The sequence below is a fragment of the Podarcis muralis genome, chromosome 4, assembly GCF_964188315.1.
Source record: "Podarcis muralis chromosome 4, rPodMur119.hap1.1, whole genome shotgun sequence".
Lineage (NCBI taxonomy): Eukaryota > Metazoa > Chordata > Lepidosauria > Squamata > Lacertidae > Podarcis > Podarcis muralis.
Window position 1 is genome coordinate 12,687,060 of NC_135658.1, and position 23,951 is coordinate 12,711,010.

Consider the following 23,951-nt stretch of genomic DNA (forward strand, 5'->3'; position numbering starts at 1 on the left):
TAAAGCTATGAACTCCGAGATAGCTTCTTTAAAAGAGCATAACACTTGGTCTCTTGTACCACAAACCCCAGATATGAGACTTATTGATTCGAAATGGGTTTATAGAGTTAAAACGAATGACAAAAATGAAGTTGTAAGGTACAAAGCAAGATTAGTTGCTAGGGGTTTTCAACAAATTCCAGGCGAAGATTATGATTTGTGTTATTCACCAAGCGTAAAATATGAAACAGTTAAGCTTTTGTTAAAAGATGCATCACAGCGTGGACATTCCGTTTATCACCTAGATATAAAAACTGCATATTTGTTTGCAGATTTAAAAGAACAAATTTTTATGCGTGTTCCTGAAGGCATAGACGCCGCTGAAGGTTTGGTATGCAAATTAAACAAATCCCTTTATGGTCTGCACCAAAGTGGAAGGAATTGGCACCAAACTTTAGCAAAAGAATTGCTGGATATTGGTTTTTCACAAGGAAAGGCAGACAATTGTGTGTTCATAAAGGAAAGGGCAAACTCTGTAACAAAAATATGTGTGTATGTAGATGACGTATTAATTTCTACAAAAACTAAACAGGAATATGAACAGGTGGTATCACAGTTACAGAAGAAATTTGATGTAGTGGAATTAGGCATAGCTAAAAATTACTTATCCATGCAAATTGAGAAAGGCAAAAATGGATCTTTTCTGGTTCATCAAACTGCAAAAATTGATGATCTTGTTGAAATGCTATGTTTAGAAAATGCAAATGGGAAGGAAACACCTATGGTGTGTGGTTTCACCTTTACAGGTGAAGACAAGCCATTTCCTAACAAAACTTTGTATCGTTCTGCTATAGGCAAGCTAAATTTCATTCAAAGAATCTCAAGACCAGATATAACTTATGCTTTTCACTTTCTGGCAAAATTTGTGGAAAAGCCTACTACACAATGTTTCTCTGCTCTTAAGAGAGTGGTAATGTACCTTAAACATACCAAACATTATAGGTTGCAGTTTACAACATGTATTGACAAAGGTTTTGAAATTTTCTGCGATGCATCTCATGCAATGGAACGAAATAATTGCAGGGGTGTGTCTGGTACGGTGTTTTGTTATAACGGTTGTCCATTTGAATGGAAGTCCCAAACACAAACCATTATTTGTCTCTCCACAACAGAAAGTGAATTGTGTGCATGCGTTCAGGCCACTCGTGATGTAGAATGGTATCTGCAAGTGTTTGCAGACCTACAGATGCAAGTAACACTACCAGTAAAAGTTTACCTTGATTCCCAGAGTGGACTTGCTATCCTGTGCTCAGAGACCAATACGCAGCGCACTAGAGTCTTAAGGTTACGTTTAGAATTTGTAAAGCAACTAATTGCTGATGAAATGGTTGTATTTGAATATGTTCCTGGTGACAGTCAAATTGCGGACATTTTTACAAAAGCACTTCCAAAGGTTACACATGAAAAACATGTACAAAGTATGCTTTCTGTTTTTGTTCCACAATGATGAACCGCAGGGGAAATGTTGAATGGTTTCTTTAAATGTAAAGGTTCATCATTGTTCCACTCGATGTGTATATCTTAAAGGGGCCAGAGCAAGGGCCAGAGCAAGATAACGAGACCCAACTTTAAAGCTGTGAAACATAGCAGGTGCTGCTGAGTTGTATTTGATTAAGGTGTGTCAGCATTTGGGTTTAGTATATAAGGAGCAGCACCTAGCTCTCCCATTCCCCTGGGGGTTGGGTTGGTGGTTGGGTCTGGTTTGGTTGTTAATGTATTTAGTGTAAATGGAGTTTTTGTTTTTCTTATTAAAACCTTGTTTAAGTTATTTTTGAGTCCTTTTCATTTTTAATGCATGATCTCCCCAGCAAGCTATCTGCAGCGCTACCATACTGCAAATAGCCAACAATCACGGCACTCTGGCTCTCCAGAAGAGTAAAGGTAAAGGTACCCCTGCCCGTACAGGCCAGTCTTGCCAGACTCTAGGGTTGTGCGCTCATCTCACTCTATAGGCCGAGAGCCAGCGCTGTCCGCAGACACTTCCGGGTCACGTGGCCAGCGTGACATCGCTGCTCTGGCGAGCCAGAGCCGCACACGGAAACGCCGCTTACCTTCCCGCTGTTAAGCGGTCCCTATTTATCTACTTGCACCCTGGGGTGCTTTCGAACTGCTAGGTTGGCAGGCGCTGGGACCAAACGACGGGAGCGCACCCCACCGCGGGGATTCGAACCGCCGACCATGCGATCGGCAAGTCCTAGGCGCTGAGGTTTAACCCACAGCGCCACCCGCGTCCAGAAGAGGGCCTCGTGCAAATACCATCTCATCAGGAGGTCTGTTCTGTACGATATCAGAGGCCTTTAGTGTGGTGGCCCCAACCATTGGAAATCCATCCAGTTACACAGCAGACAGGTGCCATCTCTATCATCTTTTCACTGAGGCTTTGTGGTGTGGTTGACTGGTGTTTCCCAGTTGTATCTGAGGACTGTCTTCTGCTAGTGGTGGAAAGATGGTCTTTCTAGCCATCCAAACCTTAATGGCAGCAAGACTGGATGCCAGAATGATCTGGAATTATGGGGTAGAATTGGAAAAATACACATGCAGGCACCATGTCCCCTTGTTTTTGTAACCCGACCAATTTTTAAAAATTATTATTAAAACTCCCAATTTCCTGTCATGTCACATTGTATTTCTTTTTAATTCATTCAGATGAAAAGGACCTGAAAACCTATCAGATTCTTTTGTCTTTCTTACTTCTCGTCACTCATTAGTGACATTCTTAGACATGTATTTTTACAGCTTCATTGTTTTTAACTTTAGTCATCTTTTTAAAAATGAATAAATAATATAATATAATATAATATAATATAATATAATATAATATAATATAATATAATATGGATACACAAAACATATGGTACCTCTGATATGTCTTCCTTTCTTTTAACCAATTTATATCCATCTTATATGCCTTTCTTTAATCTTTTCTTCCATTTTTTTCTTTTAACTGTCCTAGATGCCTTTGGGTAGTCCATAAAAATTGCCTTATTGTTCTCCAGTAAAAGACAATTAATAGGACATACCATGTGAGGCTCCTGACTTCTTACTTTGAGCCAATGTTTCAGAGTTTTAGCCTCCCTAGAGTTGGGCCAAAATTTCTCAGGAAAGATCGGTTTGAGAAATGCTCATTATTTTTCTTCAAATCTTTGACAAATGCCAGAACCCTCTCTTTTCTCAGAGAATATTTGGCAAAGTCCCTCCCTTCAATTCTCTCTCCACCCCCACGCCAGCAAATAGCATGGAAAATGTGGTCGCCACTGTGGATCCACCCCTTATTTATGTATTTATATCCCATCCTGCCTTGACCTTATAGAATCATAGAATCATAGAGTTGGAAGAGACCACAAGGGCCATCGAGTCCAACCCCCTGCCAAGCAGGAAACACCATCAGAGCACTCCTGACATATGGTTGTCAGGCCTCTGCTTAAAGACCTCCAAAGAAGGAGACTCCACCACACTCCTTGGCAGCAAATTCCACTGTCGAACAGCTCTTACTGTCAGGAAGTTCTTCCTAATGTTTAGGTGGAATCTTCTTTCTTGTAGTTTGGATCCATTGCTCCGTGTCCGCTTCTCTGGAGCAGCAGAAAACAACCGTTCTCCCTCCTCTATGTGACATCCTTTTATATATTTGAACATGGCTATCACATCATCCTTTAACCTCCTCTTCTCCAGGCTAAACATGCCCAGCTCCCTTAGCCGTTCCTCATAAGGCATCGTTTCCAGGCCTTTGACCATTTTGGTTGCCCTCCTCTGGACATTTCTCCCTGTTAAAGTTCATCTTGTTTGTTTTGGCCCAGTTCTCTAATCTGTCAAGGTCGTTTTGAAGTGTGATCCTGTCCTCTGGGGTGTTAGCCACCCCTCCCACCCCACCTTGAAGCTCGCTGGATGACTTTGGGGGCCAATCGCTGCCTCTCGGCCTAACCTCTCTTTCAGGGCTGTTGTGAAGATTTAAAGAGAATTGGGAGAACTGTGTCCGCCACCTTGAGCTCCTTGGAGAAAAAGGCTGGATAGAAACGCAATAATTAAATAATAAAAAATCAGATCTAATCAGACCCAAGGTGTTTGGTGCTTCTGGTAAAGAGCAATATAACTCTGTGCCCCCCCCCCAATTTCTTATACAGAAGCTGAGTGGACTGGAAGCTGAATTGTGCTTGAACATTTCCAATGGGACAATGGAACCCAAGGTCACAAAGCAACATTACTGAGTTCAGGAACACGCGTTTCTGCTTTCTCCAACCTTCCGTTCAGTTTGAAAAGTTTTTGTGGCAAAAGAAAAAAAGTCACCATGAAAATTTATAAGCGTTGGTTTAGGTTTGTTTGTGTGTGTTTTTCATAAATACTGTATTTTTCACTCTATAAGACGCACCAGACCACAAGACACACCTAGTTTTTGGAGGAGGAAAACAAGAGGGGGAAAAAAATCTGAATCTCAGAAGCCAGAACAGCAAGAGGGATCGCTGCGCAGTGAAAGCAGCAATCCCTCTTGCTGTTCTGGCTTCTGGGATAGCTGTGCAGCCTGCATTCGCTTCATAAGACACACACACATTTCCCCTTACTTTTTAGGAGGGAAAAAGTGAGTCTTATAGAGCAAAAAATACGGTACACATTTTGGTCACAACAATATATGCATTTTTCTGTGAACACTTTCCCCATGTATATGTGAGATGATGTTTTGCACACACAGTCTGGCTGGAGAACTGTATTGCAAAGCCTGGAAGCTTGCAAATTTCAGAGGACATCTGCTTTTGGGTCGATGCATCACTTTGGGAAGTCTGAATCAGGTAGGTTTGCTTTAAAAAGTGAACTGAATTGAACTTCTCCCTCATTGCTCCTCAGTACAAGCTTTCATCCCAGACTATGATCCAAACTGATATTGGACATTGTGAAAGGCCCTCGTTAATAACTCTTGCTATGAAACAGCTGATGGGAAAATCACCTTGAGCTGTGTTGTTGTTGTTTTAAAAAAAGAAGAAATAAAGAACCCCCAAATGGATTTTTCATTGGGTCATCATTTGCACACATGAAATTGTCATGAAAAGTGAAAGATTTATTCTGAGATCTTGCAGCGTAAATGTAGGTGGAGGGAGAACACCCAGGAATAATCTACATTTTAATGAGGGAACAGCACTGAAAATGATTAGTAACACTGCCACCTTGTGCTTGAAATATTGAATTTTTTTGTGAGATATACATCAGGGTAAAAATAAAATACAGGCCAATTGGCAGTTATTGATATAAGTGTGAGAAGCAGTATATGAAATATTTTTATTTAATAAAAACTTCTGCTAAGGGGATAGGGTGTCCTTAACATTTATTCATTTATGTAGTTTCTTTATATGCTGCCCTTTGCATAAGCTACAAGACAAAATCAAATAAGGCAGAAATAATAGATCAAATCCCTAAAATATCGTAACAACAACGCAACTTATAACAAATCACTAAACAGCAATCAATAGCAGCAGAAGCAGCAGTAAATGGATTTTGTGTACAGTGGTACCTTGGGTTAAGTACTTAATTCGTTCCGGAGGTCCGTTCTTAACCTGAAACTGTTCTTAACCTGAGGCACTACTTTAGCTCATGGGGCCTCCCGCTGCCACCACGCGATTTCTGTTCTCATCCTGAAGCAAAGTTCTTAACCCGAGGTACTATTTCTGGGTTAGCGGAGTCTGTAACCTGAAGCGTATGTAACCTGAAGTGTATGTAACCTGAGGTACCACTGTAATTTGGTCTTCGCTCCCTCGAAAACCCGTTGGAAAAGATAACCAACCACTTAGAAGTCCGCTCCACTTCACTGCGGGGAGGAGTTGTGGTGGACCGCATGGCTACCCACTCTCCTCGAGGGGCAGGGGGCGAAGTCCCGCGTTGCCTGGGGTTCCCGGCCATGTCATCGACCGGCCAGCCAATCCGCTGGCTGGTGGGGGTGTGGCCGGGACCATTTAAGCTGAGGCGCGAGCCAGAGGGCTTCCTCTTGCCTCGCTTCTCCAAACTCCCTCCCTCCCTCCCTATTTTACAGGTTTTCTTCATTGGCCTTGCTATGGACCTTGGTTGGTCGCCGTTGAGGGTCCTGGTAGGAATTTTTCCACCTGGCAAAATTGGCATTTGGTTTTCGCCTACCTCTTAGCAATCGTCACAACTTTGTAACGTTTTGCGGTTAGGCATTGTTTGACCTTATGATGGGGAGGGGAGGTGCGGCCATCACCTGCCCCTCCAAGCTTAAGGGTATTCCGTTAAAGGAATCCAGGGGTTTGGATCTTGTCCGAAACCCGGGTCGGGTGCTAGGGCCATGACACGACCCTGTTGGGAACCTCTGAGGGAGCTCGAGTTGGTTTGCATCAACAGGACTCCCCCTTCTGGTGGTTTACCCTTACTGGACTCCCTGCGCAACGGGGAGGATTCAGATATAGTCGGGTCCATTCAATGCCTAAGCCAATACCGCTCACAGTCTGTAATCAATAAAGTTGTGGCTGCATGTTCCTGCACTGCAAGGAGTTGGACTTGATGATCCTCAGGGTCCCTTCCGACTCTATGATTCTCTGATTCTTCTTCTTCTGTGATCTTCACCATCATCACCATAACTATCCCTGGTCCTGAATGGGGTAACTGTGCCCCTGAAGGACCAGGTGCGCAGCCTGGGAGTCATTTTGGACTCACAGCTATCCATGGAGGCGCAGGTTAACTCTCTGTCCAGGGCAGCTGTCTACCAGCTCCTCCTGGTATGCAGGCTAAGACCCTCCCTGCCCGCAGAGTGTCTCGCCAGAGTGGTGCATGCTCTAGTTATCTCCTGCTTGGACTACTGCAAAAGTACGTGGGGCTACCTTTGAAGGTGACCCAGAAACTGCAATTAATCCAGAATGCGGCAGCTAGACTGCTGACTGGGAGCGGCCGCCGAGACCACATAACACCGGTTCTGAGAGATCTGCATTGGCTCCCAGTACGTTTCCGAGCACAATTCAAAGTGTTGGTGCTGACCTTTAAAGCCCTAAACGGCCTCGGTCCTGTATACCTGAAGGAGCATCTCCATCCCCATCGTTCAGCCCGGACACTGAGATCCAGCGCCAAGGGCCTTCTGGCGGTTCCCTCATTGTGAGAAGTGAGGCTACAGGGAACCAGACAGAGGGCCTTCTCGGTAGTGGCGCCTGCCCTGTGGAACACTCTCTCATCAGATGTAAAAGAGATAAACAACTACCTGACATTCAGAAGACATCTTAAGGCTGCCCTGTTCAGGGAAGTTTTTAATATGTAACGCTGTACTGTTTTAACACATTGGGAGCCACCCAGAGTGGCTGGGGAAACTCAGCCAGATGGGCAGGGTATAAATAATAAAATTATTATTATTATTATTATTATTATTATTATTATTATTATTATCATCATTATTTGAACCCACAAGTTCTAAATCCTTATATACTTTACTTACAGGCACACACCTGGCCCGGGAGGGTCTGCAGGGATTCATGCAGCGGTGGGCAGGGGTGGAGGAGCTGTCTGTGCAAACCAGCCTTTATACTTAGGGTGCAATACAATATTAAGGGTATTTTAAAGGTAGTTGTGTCTGATGTTTGCTTCAAACTCATCTCTATCCTTGAGCTTTCCCCGCTTCATGCACTTAACAGCCTTTGAAATTTATCAAGCCAGCTTTTCCATATAAACACCTGGGAACATGTTTTCCTGGAGATATTTGTTCATATTTTCTAAGCTGTTTGCAGACCAACTGCAGAAAGGAAACCAGTCATCTCCCCCCCACCCCCACAGCTAAATTATGGGCTGGCTTTGGAGAGCACTGAGTATATATATATATATATATATATATATATATATATTCTAAGAGAGATTCAATTTTATGTGTTATGATTTACTAGGAGTGCCTGCCAGAATGGTGTTTGCATTTGTGAAAACGGTGCCCTGCTACTCCTTTGATAGGAAGGATAAATAGGATTTTTCATTGTGCCATACACCAGAAGTAAATGCAAGTGCGCCGTAAGCCAGAAGATTCCATTTAATGGTCTTACTGGTTGGAATTTGTTAAGTAACATTTATGAAATATTAAGGAAGGGGAATTTATCCACTGACCTGGAAGGCAAACTTGAACGAATAAGCCTGAATGTTGCACAAGGAAGGACTGATAAAGATTTGACCCAGAAAAGAAGATTTTTATCTGCTTGAATAATACACAGTACATAAAATGGGGGCAGTGACTCATTGGCTTGGCAACCGGCACCCGATATATCCTGTTCGGTGCCTGTGTCACTCTCCTGAGTGACCAACGAATGGAAGCCAAGGCCAGGGGTCAGCAAGCTTTTTCAGCCGTGGGCTGGTCCACTGTCCCTCAGACCATGTGGGGGGCCGGACTATATTTTTTTTGAGGGGGGGAGAATGAATTCCTATGCCCCACAAATAACCCAGAGATGCATTTTAAATAAAAGGGCACATTCTACTCATGGAAAAACACGCTGATTCCTGGACCGTCCGTGGGCCGGATTGAGAAGGCGATTGGGCCAGATCTGGCCCCCGGGCCTTAGTTTGCCTACCCATGGCCAGCGCTAAATGGTGCATAATTCAAAATTAGACCATTCCTACTCAACTCCAACTCAGTTAGATAATCCCATGGCTTTCACCAGGGTTTTGCTATCCTACTACAGTAACTGTTCATCTGGACATTTGGGAGAAGAAGAAGAAGAAGAAGAAGAAGAAGAAGAAGAAGAAGAAGAAGAAGGAGGAGGAGGAGGAGGAGGAGGAGGAGGAGGAGGAGGAGGAGGAGGAGGAGGAGAAGGAGAGGGAGAAGGAGAGCACAGTGATTTTGTGTCCTTATGTGTGCATTACATACATTGTACATGCATCCACTCACCCCCCCATTCTGAAATTTAACTTTTGGAGAACTAGGAAGAATGGAACCTGGAAAACATTAGCACTTATGCATGCAGACTATTAGATAATACCATGGTAACATATGACACAGAACCATATCATTGGTCCAACAGTAAAAAGGTAAAGGTAAATGACCCCTGACAGTTAAGTCCAGTCGCGAACGACTCTGGGGTTGCGGTGCTCATCTCGCTTTATTGGCCGAGGGAGCCGACGTTTGCCTGCAGACAGTTTTTCTGGGTCATGTGGCCAGCATAGCTAAGCCGCTTCTGGCGAAACCAGAGCAGTGCATGGAAACACCATTTACCTTCCCACCGGAGCGGTACCTATTTATCTACTTGCACTTTTTGGCATTCTTTCAAACTGCTAGGTTGGCAGGAGCTGGGACCGAACAACGGGAGCTCACCCCGTTGTGGGGATTCGAACCACTGACCTTCCAATCTGCAAACGCAAGGCTCAGTGGTTTACACCACAGCGCCACCCGCATCCCTGGTCCAACAGTAGTCTTCTTTAATTGGCCAGTGACTCCTGGATATCTTAGGCTGATTCTAATCCCAAATCTGCCACCTAAGGGTCAAACTAGCCAATATGTTTTCAGTATAAATGCACTCAATGTGTCTGCCATCCACCACCACCATTCATGGGCAAACATGGTCAGATGACAGTTTGTGGGCAGCAGTTAAGCTTTCCCAGCCCTTCTTAAGACACTATTCACCCAGTATCAGTGTTGACATTGACACCCCCACCAGATTTGCTTCAGGCTCGGAGAACAGCTTTGAGGTGGGTTAGGGTGGTATCAGAACCCTTATATTTTAGAGAAATGCTTTTGCTTGGCCATGTCCACAGAATGGAAGATGGCAGGATCCCCAATGACGTGCTCTATGGGGAACTTGCTTCAGGCATCGGGCCTGTTGGCAGGCCAACTCCACATTGCAAAGATGTCTGCAACAAGAAGGCTGGCAACATCAACTCCACCCTGGGGGAATCCCTTGCAGATGACCACAGGGCCTGGAGGCAGGCAGGCAGGTCATGCATCCATAGCAGTGGCCAGAGGAGGAATGGCAGCTGGGAGGAGCACAGAGAGAAGAAATTGTGCATCTGCATCAGTCCAGCTGGTAGCTTTCATCTGCCCCAGCTGCAATAAAACATGTATCTCCCCGTTTAAGTCTCTGCAGCCACAACAGGTGCTGTATCCTTCCAACACTTTACCTTCACCTCCAAAGGCGTACTCCTCCATTGTCTCCCGAGACAGATGGATGGCAACTCAACTAGATTAATCCCTCTCCCACTCACCATGATCTGATACATATTAAATGCATTCCCACTAAAATTTTCAACCAGAGATTGACTCTGGAATTTTCTGCACACAAAGGATGTGCTCTGTTACTATGAGTCCTTGGAACGGAGGAAGATTGTAGTAAGCCAGCAATTTGGTCCAATGAACTCTGTACTGTCTACACCAACCTTCTTTAAACGTCCCCAGATGTTGTTGGTCTTTAATTCCAGTCATCCCCTGGCCATTGATTAAACTGTTTATTATTATTATTATTATTATTATTATTATTATTATTATTATTATTAATTTTATTTATACCCCACCCTCCCCAGCCAAGACCGGGCTAACACCAGGTATAAAAACATTTGATTAAAATACAACTTAAAAACAAGATTAAAATACAACATTAAAATGCAGCCTCATTTCAGTAGAAACTAAAATCAAAAACTTCTTGGGGATGAAAACGTTAAATCTTCACCAAGGCCAGCTATCCAGACTGGTCCTACGTGGTCCAGAAAAAAGCCAGGGCAGTCCCCAAATAGGAGTTCCATCACAGAAAGAAAAAGGAAAGAGAGGGGATCAAGTTGATTCCAAGCCAAAGGCCAGGTGGAAAAAACTCTGTCTTACAGGCCCTGCGGAAAGAAATCAGATCCTGCAGGGCCCTGGTCTCATGAGACAGAGCGTTCCACCAGGCCGGAGCGAGTGTTGAAAAAGCCCTGGCTCTGGTTGAGGCTAAATCTGACTTCCGTAGGGCCTGGGACCACTAGGGTGTTGCTATTTATGGACCTGAAGGTCCTCCGCGGGGCATACCGAGAGGATGATGGGAGTTGTAGTCTACACTAACTCTAGTCTACACTAACTGGCAGTGGGAGTCCAGGAAGGGCAGGGGTCCTACCTAGCCTTTCCTGCAGATGCCAGGGATGGATCCCCTTTGCATATAAGCATATGCTCTACCACTGAGAAACAGCTCTCCCCAAGTCTTCTTGGAAAGACACCTCCTTTCTTTGCCTATTTGCTCTCTTCTTTAGATTTCTGCACACCCTCATAGCGCCAGGATTCCCTGGGGAAGGCTAGCTTCAAAGCGCCTTGTCATGGGTGGTGTAATAGGTAGGATCTTTGCAGAACAAGGGCTGATGGAGTTATACTCCAGCTGGGGCTCAGATACCTGGCCAGTGTCTGCCTCGCCTCGAGTCTTTCATCTCTCTGTGTCTTGGTCACCCAGCTGGAAAAGGAAGATAAGAGCACTGTCTTGCCTCATTGTGAGGATTAATACATTAAAGATTATGAGGTGCTCAAATATTACAGTAAAAGAGAAGCGGGTACGTACGGACCACGGATAGATAGATAATTCTCTCTCCCACTGTACAGTAAAGAGAGGCTTAAGCACTTGAGGCGATGAAATGTATTAAAGTTACAGTCTGCTGACTCATGGCTGCGGAGCGTGGGGAGGAATTAAATATTTAATGCAGTATAACAAGAGCAGTGAAGTGTGTAGCGTTTTACCCCTTGCTTACAATCCCGGCAATTACTAACTAAAACAGGAAAGACACTGCCAAAAAGAAGAAGAGAGAAGAGAGAAGAAGAAAGGAGGAAGAGGAGGAAGGAGCCCACTGCCAAGCGCTGTTTCAGGATAGACGGCTCACATATTCTGATTAGCCCCACCATTGGATATCATCCTTTTGTGACGTGTTTGGACTCCGGGCCAGACTTACCAGGGTAAACCATCGCTTTAGCTTCCTTCTGTAGGTCCCTTTTCAGTTTAGTCATGCTGGCCACATGACCCAGAAAGCTGTCCGCGGACAAATGCAGGCTCCCTCGGCCTGAAAGCGGAGATGAGCACTGCACCCCAAAGTTGAATTGGACAGATCGTGAAGCTGAGGCTCTGGTACTTTGGCCACCTCATGAGAAAAGAAGACTCCCTGGAAAAGACCCTGATGTTGGGAAAGATTGAGGGCACAAGGAGAAGGAGATGACAGAGGATGAGATGGTTGGACAGTGTTCTCGAAGCTACGAACATGAGTTTGACCAAACTGTGGGAGGCAGTGGAAGACAGGAGTGCCTGGCGTGCTTTGGTCCATGGGGTCACGAAGAGCTGAACACGACTAAACGACTAAACAACAATAACAACTGTCCAGGGGTCCTTTACCTTTTACCTTTACCTGTTCACCTTATAAAAACTCATTCAGAGAATATCAATCAATCAGTCAATCTTTATAACGGTCCAGAGACCCAACAAATCATTACAAAGCAATGCGCAATTCTACCTCCAGGTTAAACAAGCATTTTGTTCAGACTTAAAGATAGGGATCATTGGTTCTTGCAATCACCGATAAAAACTTCACCAGTGCTAATGTTCTAGCGTTTGTCCGGTCATCCAATAGGAACCTGACATAGTGAGCCTCTGATTTTCCCGGGAAAGGTACCAGCAAGGGTAATATCAGTTCAGCCCTGGCTTGCTCGTATTTCGCACAGTGCAGCAAAATATGTTTTATAGAATCGATGTCTTGAGCACAAGAGCAAAGTCTGTCCTGGTAGGGAACTCCTCTCAACCTGCCATCCAACACTGCAGAAGGAAAGATGTTTAGTCTGGCTTTGGTGAATAACCTTTGATAATTTGGTGCTGTCAGGTTTTTAATGTAAGGTGTTAACTTAAAGGCATGTTCATATTGTACTCGACAAACCTAGACAGCATCTTAAAAAGCAGAGACATCACCTTGCCGACAAAGGTCCGTATAGTTAAAGCTATGGTTTTCCCAGTAGTGATGTATGGAAGTGAGAGCTGGACCATAAAGAAGGCTGATTGCCGAAGAATTGATGCTTTTGAATTATGATGCTGGAGGAGACTCTTGAGAATCCCATGGACTGCAGGAAGATCAAACTGATCCATTCTGAAGGAAATAAGCCCTGAGTGCTCACTGGAAGGACAGATCCTGAAGCTGAGGCTCCAGTACTTTGGACACCTCATGAGAAGAGAAGACTCTCTGGAAAAAACCCTGATGTTGGGAAAGATGGAGGGCACAAGGAGAAGGGGACGACAGAGGATGAGATGGTTGGATAGTGTTCTCAAAGCTACCAGCATGAGTTTGACCAAACTGCGGGAGGCAGTGGAAGACAGGAGTGCCTGGCGTGCTCTGGTCCATGGGGTCACGAAGAGTCAGACACGACTAAACAACAACAACAACTTCCAACAGACTACAGACTGTGTTTGATCGAGATCTCAAGTCACTGTGTGTGACTTCTTTGCTTTAACATCATTCAGAGAATATTGCAAATCATGAGAGCACCTGGTCATAGCTTGTTGTTGTTGTTAATGGACACCTGAGCCTAACTGGCATGGGATAATGGCAACAGTTGGGAAGCACCTGTAATAACTGGCAAGTGAAATGCCTACCAACTGATGTGGCATCTGCCTGAGGAAGGCAAGCAAAGGTCAGTTCATTTTGTGTATCGGTGATTTAGCACTTCTCCAGGAAGACTGACACCGGGAAAGTGAGACAGACCAAAAAACGCTCATTCTGGCCTTACAAAGTAGGGAATGGGTCAGGCAGCCAATGAAGGAATATATCTGAACTCAAAAGTGCATAATGAATCACAAAGCCAGATGTGAGGCACTGACAGAACTTCAAACCGGGAGGGAGGGAAGCAATCTGGACTGGTTTTTAATTATTATTGGTGGGATTTCCAGAAGGCCAAAGCAGAACTGTGGTGTCCAGCATTAACCCCCTGTGATTGGAAGGCAGTACAGTGGTACCTCAGTTTAAGAACTTAATCCGTTCCTGAAGTGCGTTCTTAAACCGAGACGCGCTTTCCCTAATGAGGCCTCCCGCTGCTGGTGCCCTTCAACTGTTTGGCTTTCATTCGTAGACCGAGGTAAAGTTTGCAAACCAGAACACTGCTTCCGGTTTTGCAGAGTTCGTAAACCGGATCGTTTGTAAACAGGACTGTTCGTAAACCGAGGTACCACTGTATGAAGCTTTCAGATAGGGCAGTCAACTGTGGACTTCATCTTCCCCAGGGCCCATCAGGTGTCTATTTTTTGAACTTTTTAAAAAAGTAATTTTTATTACATTTTCCATTTTTTGTAATCACAATATCCATACATAAATCAATAAGCTCAAACATCGCTCTATCCGAGCATCGACCTCCTCCCACTCCTCTTTCTGACATTTCTGACATTTCTATAACCACTTTTTTTACCTTCTCTCTTATTTTTATATTTCCCCTTATTAATTGTAAATCAGTTCCTCATATTGTCATTACAAAACATTTCAACTCAAAGCTACAAAGGTTTTCAGAAGTTTACAATATTCTTTCATATATAATATAAATTTGCTCCAGTCCTTGTGAAACAGTTCGTTGCGCTGATTCCAGATCTATTTTTTGAACTTTTTATTGTTTTCACTAAATATTACAAACAAGTAGAACCCCATATAATTATTTCACCTACGAGCTTGTACAGAGCAAAGCATAGCACACGAACAAGGCAAGTATTATTATGAGTGCTCTGCTCTCATGTATGTGGAGAGTCATCTTATTGCAGAGATCTTGTGCCTATGCATTACCCCATTTTCAGTGAGTCCCCTACAGCTTCTCCACAGAGGAACCTGACAGACTGGGGTGTATAGAGTGTGCTCTCCCATATTTATGAAAGAGAAGAAAAGAAACCAAAGCTCCTCAAACCTATCCCCTTTTGACATACGCCTGGTGGCTCTCCTTCCCTGTGTAAGGTCATCAGAGACAGCTATGATCCATACGTAGTTAATCCACTAGTAGGTCTGATTAAGCTTTGCACTACTACTGCCAAGGAAAAAACCACACTAGACCCTCCTGTTTAATCTCTGGGCTTGTGTCAATTGCCAGTAGTAGGGTTGAAGAACTGAAAATAATACTAATATATTTCACATCTGACTACCAATGTGCCCCTTTGGTTTCAGACAGTGCATGGGTAAAGGTAAAGGTACCCCTGCCCATACGGGCCAGTCTTGACAGACTCTAGGGTTGTGCGCCCATCTCACTCAGGAGGCTGGAGACACTTCCGGGTCACATGGCCAGCGTGACATTGCTGCTCTGGCGAGCCAGAGCCGCACATGGGAACGCCATTTGCCTTCCCGCTAGTAAGCGGTCCCTATTTATCTACTTGCACTCAGAGGTGTTTTCGAACTGCTAGGTTGGCAGGCGCTGGGACCGAGCAACGGGAGCGCACCCCGCCGCGGGGATTCGAACCGCCGACCTTTCGATCGGCAAGCCCTAGGCGCTGAGGCTTTTACCCACAGCGCCACCCGCGTCCCTTAGTGCATGGGTAGATGAGTCTAAAAAGCCCAGGATGCAAATTTCCTTGGCCCTCAAGCAGCAATGGTGGCTCCTTTACCAGAATTAATGTGGTTAGCATTAACTCTAGAAGTGTATACTTGATTCTGACCAAAATAAGCCTCTTGATGTACAGTTCGCTCTAGGAACGGAACCGCCAGGGTCATCTAGTCCAACCCCCTGAAGTGCTGGAATATTTCCCCCCCCCCAATGTGGGGTTGGAACCCACAACCCTGAGATTAAGAGCCTTGTGATCTGCCAAGTAAGCTGTCCCAGCTGTAGAAAGCTTATCCCAGATGGGACATGAACCCACAATGCAGGCAGGATCAGGGCAAAGGCCTATCCAATTCAGCATCCCGTTGTCATGGCGACCAACCAGAGGCCTGTGGAAAACACGCAAGCAGGGTATGAGCATAAGAGTACACTCAACTCCTGTGGTTTCCAGCAACTTGGTTTCGGAAGTATTATTGTCTTCAACTGTAGAGGCAGAGCATAGATTTCATGGATAGTAGCCATCAGGGCCATCAGGGCATATGTGCTGCCGGGGTGCAAAGATCCGCCTAGCGCCCCTAAATTTAGTTAATTTCACGTGCTCAATGCCATTGAGAATGACAAGCACCATCGTTGAGTCTGACAAGCGCCGCAGTTGTGAATGACAAGCGCCGCCGCTAGCCTGACATGTCTTTGCTAAATGAGCGCATAGAAAGTCCTTTAGTGAAACAGTAGGTATACATTTCGGTAATACAGTGGTACCTCGGGTCACATACACTTCAGGTTACATACAGGTTACAGACCCGCTAACCCAGAAATAGTGCTTCAGGTTAAGAACTTTGCTTCAGGATGAGAACAGAAATTGTGCTCCGGCGGCGCAGCAGCAGCAGGAGGCCCCATTAGCTAAAGTGGTGCTTCAGGTTAAGAACAGTTTCAGGTTAAGAACGGACCTCCGGAACGAATTAAGTACTTAACCTGAGATACCACTGTACCTACTGTAGGTATATATGTATTTTGTTTTTCTACCTTGATCAAAAATATTTATTATTTCATAACGGGTAGATAGTTAAGAGCTTAGGCGGCTTCAGCGGCGGGTGCCTGGCGCCCCCCAGAATTCGGCGCCCAGGTGCCCCACACCCCTTGCACCCCCGGGTAAAGACGGCCCTGGTAGCCATCAATAGTCTTTTCCTCCATGCTTGTTTTACTGGAGTCAATTAATGCATCTCAGGCTCTAGAAATTGACTCTGGACTTTTGAATACACACCCAAGTCCGTCACCAGATGAGAGGATACACAACCAAGTTGCCCACAGCCCTAATCTCACCCTAAATTTATTATCTTGTGGATACATTGGATAATTGAAACATTGCACCTAGAATACCACTGCGTTATTGGGAAATGTCAAGCAGGAGTAGCTTTGAAATTCCATCACCGAGGGCTTTCTGCGTATCCTGCAGCTGAAAACTGTATAATTAGTAGTTTGTGTGTAATTTAAACAGCGTTGACTACAAAAACGGAAGGGGGGGGGACCATATTTACATAGCTCCCATAAATTAGAGTCTCAAACTGTAATTTGTTTTTGCTGAAATTCTGCAGAAAGCTTTGCATTTTATATAAGGCATTCAGATGCTAAGCTGTGGATGTGCATTCCATAAACAGACTTTGCTGGAGCATTTATAATTCATATCGATGGGCTGGAAGATTTATTTTGGTATTTATTTAGACGGGGGGGGGGGGACAAGGGCTTTGGAGGGAGAAAATGTACACGGAAACAGACGGTACAGCCACCAATTCAAGGGGGCAGGGCTGAGGGTGCCTGAAACCCCTGAGAGTGGCTACAAGTCAGTGTAGACAAGCCTGAGCTAGATGGACCATTTGTATAACTCAGTAAGTGAGCCTCCTATGCCTCTGTAGTCTGTTATACATGGATTGCATACATCCGTACTTTGGAGGGTAGGGAGCTACGTGGGGCTACCTTTGAAGGTTACCCGGAAACTGCAATTAATCCAGAATGCGGCAGCTAGACTGGTGACTGGGAGCGGCTGCCAGGACCACATAACACTAGTCCTGAGAGATCTGCATTGGCTCCCAGTATGTTTCCGAGCACAATTCAAAGTGTTGGTGCTGACCTTGAAAGCCCTCAACGGCCTCGGTCCTGTATACCTGAAGGAGCGTCTCCACCCCCATCATTCTGCCCGGATGCTGAGATCCAGTGCCGAGGGCCTTCTGGCGGTTCCCTCACTGCAAGAAGTGAGGTTACAGGGAACCAGGCAGAGGGCCTTCTCGGTAGTGGCACCTGCCCTGTGGAACGCCCTCCCTTCAGATGTGAAGGAAATAAGTAGCTATCTTAGACATCTGAAGGCAGCCCTGTTTAGGGAAGTTTTTTTTTTTAGATATTTATTAGAATTTTACAAAATGAAAAAAGAAAAAATGTCTGTGTTTTCAAGGAGTAGCCATTCTTTCAACCAGCAGAAAGCTGCTGATTCATAATAAAGTTTAAGGTCTGGCAGGGCAAATCCACCTCTTTCCTTTGCATCCGTTAATATTTTAAATTTTATTCTGGGCTTCTTGCTTGTTTAGGGAAGTTTTTAATATTTAATGCTGTATTGCTGTATTGTTTTTAACACTCGATTGGAAGCTGCCCAGAGTAGCTGGGGAAACTCAGCCAGATGGGCGGGGAATAAATTATTATTATTATTATTATTATTATTGTTATTGTTATTGTTATTGTTATTGTTATTGTTATTGTTATTGTTATTGTTATTGTTATTATTGTTATTATTAGGTCCCTACAGCTGCATGAGAGCAATTTTCAGTGCTGGGAGGGTTTGGAAGCATGGGTGTTGCTGCTGCTGCTGCTGCTGCTGCTGTATCTACTTGGTCCAGGAACGAGAGGACTCACTGGCTGTTCGGTCCTGGCCACCCCTCTCAGTCTTCTTCTTCTTCTTCTCTTTGGAGGGCCGAACACTAAAGCAGATGATGTGGAGAGATCAGTGGCATCAGTGCCCAAATCTTTCATCCATAGCTCAGTGGTACCTCAACTGCATAGTGCCTTAATTCTGTAGATTGGCCATGCTAGGGTGGCTATAGGCTCAGTGACAGAGCATGTGGTTTGCAGACCCTCCAAGGACTGAGCTATACAACGGCAAATAAAACATTTTAAGTGTGCTTTAAGCACAATATAGGGACGCGGGTGGCGCTGTGGGTAAAAGCCTCAGTGCCTAGGGCTTGCCGATCGAAAGGTCGGTGGTTCGAATCCCCGCGGCGGGGTGCGCTCCCGTTGCTCGGTCCCAGCGCCTGCCAACCTAGCAGTTCGAAAGCACTCCCGGGTGCAAGTAGATAAATAGGGACCGCTTACTGGCGGGAAGGTAAACGGCGTTTCTGTGTGCTGCGCTGGTGCTGGCTCGCCAGATGCAGCTTTGTCACGCTGGCCACGTGACCCGGAAGTGTCTCCGGACAGCGCTGGCCCTTGGCCTCTTGAGTGAGATGGGTGCACAACCCTAGAGTCTGTCAAGACTGGCCCGTACGGGCAGGGGTACCTTTACCTTTACCTTAAGCACAATATACAATGTGACACAAGATGGCGATGGTGAGCCTTATGGAAAATTCAATGTATTTTTAAAAAGGCACTTTTATATGTGTGTAGATTCCACCCACGTTTCCGTATTTTCCAGGGACAGTCCCAGATTGATGGAAGCTGTCCCAGTTTCCGATTTGATCCCGTAATGTCCTGCTCTTCATTAGGACGTCCCTATTTTCATCGGAGAAATGTTGGAGGGTACCGAGTTCTGCGACCCATGAGCCAAGGAGATAAGTAACTATACAACCTTTAGAAGACATCTGAAGGCAGCCCTGTATAGGGAAGTTTTTAATAAAAAATAATAATGTTTTATTATGTTTTTATATATGTTGGAAGCTGCCCAGAGTGGCTGGGGCAACCCAGATGGGTGGGGTATAAATAATACAAGTGTTATTATTATGAGATAGGATGTCCCTATCTTCATCAGAAAAATGTTGAGGGGTATGGGTTTGCACGCAGAGGGTCCCTGGTATTTACAGGTGGGGCTGGGAATAATCCTAGACTAGAGTTGTTGCAGGTCAGTGTAGGCAATTCTGAACTGGATGACCAATGGGCTGGCTACTTATAAGGCAGCACCCTGCATTCCTGGATTCATGTGTTGGTATGTAGGACCATCTCAATACATGATGTTGCCTGGGGAAGGGCTGTAGCTCAGGGGTAGGGCATTTGCAGAAGGTCCCAGTTTCTGTCTGATCAGGAGCCTCCCCCTGCTCCTGATCAGGATCCTGAATCTTCCCAGGAGCAGGAAAGTAGTATAGATTTGGAACAGTGGTTTGCAGAGGGACATAGTTCAGAAGGCAGAAGCTGGGAAGTACAGGGTGGGGAACAGCTAGGAGGAGGAGAACTGGGAGAGAGAGAGAGTTAACAGACTTGCTGTCACTGGAAAGCGTCCAGCCACTCAGCCCAAGGTCAAGGAGAGCAGATAAGGTGGCAGCACAGAAAGCCCAATGGTTGTGAGATCAGGTTACAAGACACGGTAGTGAAGTGGGTGACTAGGGAGGAAGTAGGTGGAACCCTTAATTAGGAGCATCTTCATTCCGAGTAATGGATTGGATTCTTTGTTCTCTCTCTTTGATCATTAAAATTGCTAACTAGTAAGAGACTCCTTTCACTTAGTTCTGCTTATCTGCTGCCAAAGCGGGATGGGGAGCTGAGTCCCTGAAGCCTGACACTTTCCATCCCTGGCAATGTCACAATGAGACTCAGAAGCGGAACACGGTGGGGGCAGTGAGGGCGGTCCACCCCGGGTGTGATGGCCTGGGATTCGGACTCAGATGCTGAAACTGAGGGATCCCAGCCTGCACAGGAGTCCCCGCCTCTAGAACCAGCTGTGCCGGGGCTGGGGCCTGAGCCTGAAGGGTCCTCACCTGTGCTGGATCCTCAGGTGCAGGCACCAGCTGAGACTGCTCTGGCTCCTGAGGGGATGGAGGACCCATTGCCTGCAGGTGCTCCACTCTCAGTCCCGTCAGGGGAAGAGGAGGTTGCCTCTGGGTCTGGTGACCCTCCAGCCTCTCCTGAGCTGCAGAGGCTCAGAGCAGAGAGGCGGAGGGAACTAAGTTCCCGCAGGAGGAGTGCTCGCCTCCAGGCCAGGAGAGGTGAGTCACCAGAGGATCGGGGCCGCCCTAATGCCTCGGGGCAGATAAAAGCCAGTCAGCCCCAATCCCAAGTTGCGGGAGCAACATTGTTAGTTCCTAGTTCCTGCCTGAACCCTGCCCTGCTTTCCTGACTGATCTCCTGGCCTGCCCTGGCTCCTTGCTTGCTAGCCTGTTCCTGACTTCACCCGGCTCCCTGCCCTGCACCCAGCTTCAGCTACTGCAGACTGCCTCCACATTGCACCTTTGACCACGGACCGGACTTGGACCCCGCCTCTCGGGTAACCCACGGGACCAGCACACCGGGTGTCATCCCTGGGGGTGTGACAAAATCCTGGCTAGGCCCAATTGCAGCTGTGCTGGATTGCACCCCCAGCCCTGGCCGCTGCACCGGATCACGCCCCCCAACTGGGCACAATCTCCCTGCCCCCTGGGTCAAGAGTCATGGGTGGCTGGTGTACCATTACCCCACACTCCCGGCTGGAGGAGGCAGGCAGGGGAGAGGACGGGAAGGAGGCAGGCCAGCAAACAATGGAAGCGGGTGGGAATGGGCATCGCATGCCCTGTCCCATACCTATGGGTGTCGGGCACCCCTTCCAGTCCGTCCCTATGGCCAGTTCACCCCGCCCCTGGATGTGCCATCCCAGGTACCTGAGAGGCTTTCTCCACCGCTGCTGAGACACCCTCATGCATGACACCCTAGGCAGCCTCTGAAAGCCAATGTAGACAGTAGCTAGATGAACCAATGGTCTTAGTTTAAATCCTCTTCCAATGTTCCTACAGCTGCCTTATTGCAGCTTTGTACACAGGGCGAGCCATGAGTCGCACAGCTTCCCAAACTCAGTATGTTTGCGCAGGCTTTCTCAGGAGGCTTCTTCACCAGCTGATTCAGCATATTCAGATATGCTCTCTGTTCATCACCCAGAAATTGTAGTGGACATTTGTTTACACTTAACAAGGTGGGGGGGGGGGAGGCAATTTCAATCTCAGCAGGCAAATCACATGTGTCACTAGTATATCCAAGCAAAGATTTGAAAAGTAAAAGTTAATTAGGTTGCCTTCTTTGCATAATTTGCCAAAAATGACATGCTTTTCTAAAAGCGATGGGGGAACCAAATAGCTGATTATGAGGTAAAATTAATTGCCACCACACGGCTTGAATAGATAACTAATTTTTGTCAGGAGCCAAGCTATATCTGACCCTGAGCTGAATCTAAGTATCTAAGAAGAACCTCTTATGGGGAAGCAGAGAATTGACTGTTCTCTGTGGGAGAAAATTCCCTCTGGGGGTTCAATATAGAGGCTCAAACTAGATTCCTGATTAGTAAGAATTTTATTCAGTAATGCATCACAGGACAGAGATCAAAAGACTGTGCGAGAGTTTTCCTATATAGGAAAAGTACGTCATATTGGCTTTTTTTATTCTCTAGTCATTTACCTTCTGCCACCCCTACATTTCACCATCTCGTCATCCCACCATAGTCCTCGAAAACTTATTCAGCCCAAGTTTTTGCTGTATGTACAGAGCCCTCCTTGCATCTTATCTGGAGTTGTTTTCTAGTTAGGTTCTTCCTAAACTGGTTCTAACCGATTTGGTGGTCAAGATGCACTCTAACACAGCACACCCCGCAATTGTCCTGGAAAAACAGGGAGGATGGTGGCCATTTTGGACACCGTGATCTTGCACAATTTAAGGCTGAGCTCTCACACCGAAAAGCACCTGACTTCTCACAATGTCACGAAATGTATTAAATGGTATGAACTGTTTGACAGTGGAAGAGATGGAGGCTACAAACAGGGGCCTGTACCTGTATTAGGCACTTTGGTAGTAGATTTCCTGTACTAGGTGGAGTAGTTGACCTTTGAGGTTCCTCCCAACACTTTCAATTCTATGAATCCACTGTTCATTATTGTTTTGTCTCCTTTTATGGTCAAATAAGAGGGTTTAAGGGGGGGAAAATCCCTATGACAAATTCAATTCGCATGTGAGGGATAACAGATGATCTAGTTTATGAGTTTTGAGTCTTATTCACTTGAAAGCAAGCGACGGAAGACCAGCCTGAGGCAGCTCATTTTGAGGTACTTTAAAAGGGCAGCACATTGACAATTATTTTAGTTTAGCTAATATATTTTTACCACTAGCGTGGGGAGTGAGGAACGGCATTTGGATTTTCTGCCTCCGGCACCAAAACATCTTGAGCTACCTCGGTGGTGAATTTTCCATTCTTTATTTCCATTTTGTCTACACGCTCTTCCATTCCTCCTCCTCCCCCGCCCCCCGCCCCCCAGTTCTTTCCCACCTTGGGCAACTTGTACAACAATCAATTAATAACTTCATTGTGTGGGGTGGGAAGACAGAGAGAAGCAATCTCTGAGGTGGGAGACAAAGGAAATAACAACCATAAAGCCTTTGTTTGTCTCCCTCATAATTTTTTGCGAGAGACTCTTCAGAGTTTGTATTATCACACAACTGTCAGAGATAATTTGCCCTACTTTGGCTAATTGTTCTCCTGTGAGTTTTCAAGGCATGAATAACATTTTGTACAAACTGTCAGGTGGGTAAAAAAAAAAAGGAAGGAGAGGAAACGTTCAAGGCAAACCACGGTGGCACCTGAAATTTGCCTTCTGAAGCCAAACAGATAACAGCTTATTTATAACCGAGCAGTGCCATTCATAAAAGCTCAATAGAAACATTAGCATGCTTGTGAAGACACTACTTCTGAGCTGGTTCTCTCTCTCTCTCTCTCACACACACACACACTGTTAAACACTGTTGTCAGCTGGTTAGAAGTTTGATTTTTGGGGAGCGGAGGAAATGCTTCAAGAAACGTTGTCGTGAACTGATTCATTCATTTTGCTATTTGACAAAACTGCTACCTCAACAGAGGCGCCGACTTGCACCAAAGATTGGGGGCAGCACTGTGCATGACTTCACATGCGCAATGTGCAACATCTCCTCATGACATCGGGAGACACCAGAGGCAGAGCCAAATGTGACGCCACCAATAAGCTTCAGTGTCTTCTCTGGCTCTCTGCCTCCTCCTCCTGCTACCATTGGGGAGAACATCCCCCCTAGAAGATGCTGCCCCTATATCTGAAATAACATTTGTGCAGTTCACCCACCCTCATCCTTGGCATGGGCTGTATTAATGCAGACATGGGTTGCACAGATGTGATTTCTCTGGTGGTTCTTTGGTGAACATTGGTCCACACATGAGTCCACACATTGGTCCACTTGCAAATGGAAAGCGTAATGCTGGTGGTCAACAAAAGAGGTCTAAAGACTGTCCCAAGGCAAATCTTTAAAA

The 23,951-nt window shown here is 45.7% G+C and overlaps 1 long non-coding RNA gene across 1 annotated transcript in view; it reads right to left on the reverse strand.

Annotated features, from left to right (window-relative positions):
* Positions 1-23,951, reverse strand: part of LOC144327374 (uncharacterized) — a 682,853-nt gene that overhangs the window by 472,018 nt on the left and 186,884 nt on the right. The window lies entirely within an intron of this gene.